Raw genomic sequence first — 5,000 nt, forward strand, 5'->3', positions numbered from 1 at the left:
CCGCTGCTCACAGAAACGAGGGCTGAGCTCTTTCCGTGGGCGGTCCGCGGCAGCACTATCAACTGAAACCACCGGACAACAGATTCAGGGCCTGAGAGTGCAACGAATCCATCGGTCTCGGCGGGAGGCGCGCCAAGAAGAAGAAGGAGGAGGAGGAGACCAGACCGGACCGGACCGGACCCCACCCTTTCTTCCTCCTCGACACCGTCTCCCGCCCGTTTCCACGTGCCGGACGACGCCCGGTTAGAGACGGGCGCGCCCTTGACGAGATGAAGCAGGCGTTACGCTTTGGGACGCCGAAGGGGCTGGGGAGCACCAACGACCGTCAGTGAGGGAGGAGAGAAAACGCTTCTCTCGACCCGTCGTCAGCGAACGCACCGAACCTTCTACGGACCGTGAGACGCCGGCCGACAAGCCGAGCCCCGGCAAAGGAAGCCCGGCGAGGCGGCCGTGCGCGTTCACACTTGGACGCGCAGGCGGGAAGCTCGGCAGCCGGGCGGGTAGCCTGCGGGGAGCTGGTGGGCTCCCGAGACTCCCGTCCCCCGACTCGGGCCTCGCACGCCGAGCGGTCGCTAGCTTGCCAGTGCAAAAGACAGAAGCGCGGGGGCAGTAAAGCCAGGCGGACGGGTCGACCGTTGCCGGCTGTGCGCCGACCGGAGCGATCCGCCACGCCACGCCGCGTCCCCCACAACCAGGGTGTCGCATAAGGCGCTGCGAAGGTGGACCTTGATCCACATTGGGCAGAGCCTGAGTTGAGGCCCCCCAGCACGTGCCTGGGGACCAGGCGTTGAGGAGTAGGCCTTTTTTTGAGGGCCCAGAAAGTATTTTGGCAATTGTAGCGAGGTTTTGGAGTTTTATCCACAACCTTTACCTGCCTTTTTTTCTCTCCGAGCATGCCAAAGTTGAGAGAAAACGCCGTTTGGCATGGACGGGAGGAGGTGTGGAGGAGTAGTCCATTTTTGAATGGCAGCGGAAAGATTTTGGCAATTGTAGCGAGGTTCTTCGGACTTTTATCCACAACCTTTACCTGCCTTTTCCTCAGCGAGCATGCCAAAGTTGAGAGAAAACGCCCTTCGCCATTGACGGGACCAGACGTTGACGACTACGTCTTTCTTTTTTTCACGGCGCCTGAACGATTTGGGCAATTCTCCACAGCGCGTTTACTTTTTATCCACAACCTTTACCTGCCTTTTCCTCAGCGAGCATGCCAAAGTTGAGAGGAAAACGCCGTTTGGCATGGACAGGAGCAGGCGTTGACGACCAGGTCTTTTTTTTGGTCTTTTTTTTTCACAGCGCCGGAAGGATTCAGGCAATTCTCCAAAGTTACTTTTATCCACAACCTTTACTGGACCTTTTTTTTCTTTTTTTCTCTCTCCGAGCATGCCAAAGTTGATAGAAAACGCGGTTCGGCATGGACGGGAGCAGGCGTTGAGGAGTAGGCCTTTTTTTGAGGGCCCAGAAAGTATTTTGGCAATTTTTTACTTTTTTATCCACAACCTTTACCTGCCTTTTTTTCTCTCCGAGCATGCCAAAGTTGAGAGAAAACGCCGTTTGGCATGGACGGGAGGAGGTGTGGAGGAGTAGTCCATTTTTGAATGGCAGCGGAAAGATTTTGGCAATTGTAGCGAGGTTCTTCGGACTTTTATCCACAACCTTTACCTGCCTTTTCCTCAGCGAGCATGCCAAAGTTGAGAGAAAACGCCCTTCGCCATTGACGGGACCAGACGTTGACGACTACGTCTTTCTTTTTTTCACGGCGCCTGAACGATTTGGGCAATTCTCCACAGCGCGTTTACTTTTTATCCACAACCTTTACCTGCCTTTTCCTCAGCGAGCATGCCAAAGTTGAGAGGAAAACGCCGTTTGGCATGGACAGGAGCAGGCGTTGACGACCAGGTCTTTTTTTTGGTCTTTTTTTTTCACAGCGCCGGAAGGATTCAGGCAATTCTCCAAAGCCGGTTACTTTTATCCACAACCTTTACTGGACCTTTTTTTTCTTTTTTTCCTTTTTTCTCTCTCCGAGCATGCCAAAGTTGATAGAAAACGCGGTTCGGCATGGACGGGAGCAGGCGTTGAGGAGTAGGCCTTTTTTTGAGGGCCCAGAAAGTATTTTGGCAATTTTTTACTTTTTTATCCACAACCTTTACCTGCCTTTTTTTCTCTCCGAGCATGCCAAAGTTGAGAGAAAACGCCGTTTGGCATGGACGGGAGGAGGTGTGGAGGAGTAGTCCATTTTTGAATGGCAGCGGAAAGATTTTGGCAATTGTAGCGAGGTTCTTCGGACTTTTATCCACAACCTTTACCTGCCTTTTCCTCAGCGAGCATGCCAAAGTTGAGAGAAAACGCCCTTCGCCATTGACGGGACCAGACGTTGACGACTACGTCTTTCTTTTTTTCACGGCGCCTGAACGATTTGGGCAATTCTCCACAGCGCGTTTACTTTTTATCCACAACCTTTACCTGCCTTTTCCTCAGCGAGCATGCCAAAGTTGAGAGGAAAACGCCGTTTGGCATGGACAGGAGCAGGCGTTGACGACCAGGTCTTTTTTTTGGTCTTTTTTTTTCACAGCGCCGGAAGGATTCAGGCAATTCTCCAAAGCCGGTTACTTTTATCCACAACCTTTACTGGACCTTTTTTTTCTTTTTTTCCTTTTTTCTCTCTCCGAGCATGCCAAAGTTGATAGAAAACGCGGTTCGGCATGGACGGGAGCAGGCGTTGAGGAGTAGGCCTTTTTTTGAGGGCCCAGAAAGTATTTTGGCAATTTTTTACTTTTTTATCCACAACCTTTACCTGCCTTTTTTTCTCTCCGAGCATGCCAAAGTTGAGAGAAAACGCCGTTTGGCATGGACGGGAGGAGGTGTGGAGGAGTAGTCCATTTTTGAATGGCAGCGGAAAGATTTTGGCAATTGTAGCGAGGTTCTTCGGACTTTTATCCACAACCTTTACCTGCCTTTTCCTCAGCGAGCATGCCAAAGTTGAGAGAAAACGCCCTTCGCCATTGACGGGACCAGACGTTGACGACTACGTCTTTCTTTTTTTCACGGCGCCTGAACGATTTGGGCAATTCTCCACAGCGCGTTTACTTTTTATCCACAACCTTTACCTGCCTTTTCCTCAGCGAGCATGCCAAAGTTGAGAGGAAAACGCCGTTTGGCATGGACAGGAGCAGGCGTTGACGACCAGGTCTTTTTTTTGGTCTTTTTTTTTCACAGCGCCGGAAGGATTCAGGCAATTCTCCAAAGCCGGTTACTTTTATCCACAACCTTTACTGGACCTTTTTTTTCTTTTTTTCCTTTTTTCTCTCTCCGAGCATGCCAAAGTTGATAGAAAACGCGGTTCGGCATGGACGGGAGCAGGCGTTGAGGAGTAGGCCTTTTTTTGAGGGCCCAGAAAGTATTTTGGCAATTTTTTACTTTTTTATCCACAACCTTTACCTGCCTTTTTTTCTCTCCGAGCATGCCAAAGTTGAGAGAAAACGCCGTTTGGCATGGACGGGAGGAGGTGTGGAGGAGTAGTCCATTTTTGAATGGCAGCGGAAAGATTTTGGCAATTGTAGCGAGGTTCTTCGGACTTTTATCCACAACCTTTACCTGCCTTTTCCTCAGCGAGCATGCCAAAGTTGAGAGAAAACGCCCTTCGCCATTGACGGGACCAGACGTTGACGACTACGTCTTTCTTTTTTTCACGGCGCCTGAACGATTTGGGCAATTCTCCACAGCGCGTTTACTTTTTATCCACAACCTTTACCTGCCTTTTCCTCAGCGAGCATGCCAAAGTTGAGAGGAAAACGCCGTTTGGCATGGACAGGAGCAGGCGTTGACGACCAGGTCTTTTTTTTGGTCTTTTTTTTTCACAGCGCCGGAAGGATTCAGGCAATTCTCCAAAGCCGGTTACTTTTATCCACAACCTTTACTGGACCTTTTTTTTCTTTTTTTCCTTTTTTCTCTCTCCGAGCATGCCAAAGTTGATAGAAAACGCGGTTCGGCATGGACGGGAGCAGGCGTTGAGGAGTAGGCCTTTTTTTGAGGGCCCAGAAAGTATTTTGGCAATTTTTTACTTTTTTATCCACAACCTTTACCTGCCTTTTTTTCTCTCCGAGCATGCCAAAGTTGAGAGAAAACGCCGTTTGGCATGGACGGGAGGAGGTGTGGAGGAGTAGTCCATTTTTGAATGGCAGCGGAAAGATTTTGGCAATTGTAGCGAGGTTCTTCGGACTTTTATCCACAACCTTTACCTGCCTTTTCCTCAGCGAGCATGCCAAAGTTGAGAGAAAACGCCCTTCGCCATTGACGGGACCAGACGTTGACGACTACGTCTTTCTTTTTTTCACGGCGCCTGAACGATTTGGGCAATTCTCCACAGCGCGTTTACTTTTTATCCACAACCTTTACCTGCCTTTTCCTCAGCGAGCATGCCAAAGTTGAGAGGAAAACGCCGTTTGGCATGGACAGGAGCAGGCGTTGACGACCAGGTCTTTTTTTTGGTCTTTTTTTTTCACAGCGCCGGAAGGATTCAGGCAATTCTCCAAAGCCGGTTACTTTTATCCACAACCTTTACTGGACCTTTTTTTTCTTTTTTTCCTTTTTTCTCTCTCCGAGCATGCCAAAGTTGATAGAAAACGCGGTTCGGCATGGACGGGAGCAGGCGTTGAGGAGTAGGCCTTTTTTTGAGGGCCCAGAAAGTATTTTGGCAATTTTTTACTTTTTTATCCACAACCTTTACCTGCCTTTTTTTCTCTCCGAGCATGCCAAAGTTGAGAGAAAACGCCGTTTGGCATGGACGGGAGGAGGTGTGGAGGAGTAGTCCATTTTTGAATGGCAGCGGAAAGATTTTGGCAATTGTAGCGAGGTTCTTCGGACTTTTATCCACAACCTTTACCTGCCTTTTCCTCAGCGAGCATGCCAAAGTTGAGAGAAAACGCCCTTCGCCATTGACGGGACCAGACGTTGACGACTACGTCTTTCTTTTTTTCACGGCGCCTGAACGATTTGGGCAATTC

The sequence above is a fragment of the Babylonia areolata genome, unplaced genomic scaffold (assembly GCF_041734735.1).
Source record: "Babylonia areolata isolate BAREFJ2019XMU unplaced genomic scaffold, ASM4173473v1 tig00008718, whole genome shotgun sequence".
In the NCBI taxonomy this organism is placed as follows: Eukaryota; Metazoa; Mollusca; class Gastropoda; order Neogastropoda; family Buccinidae; genus Babylonia; species Babylonia areolata.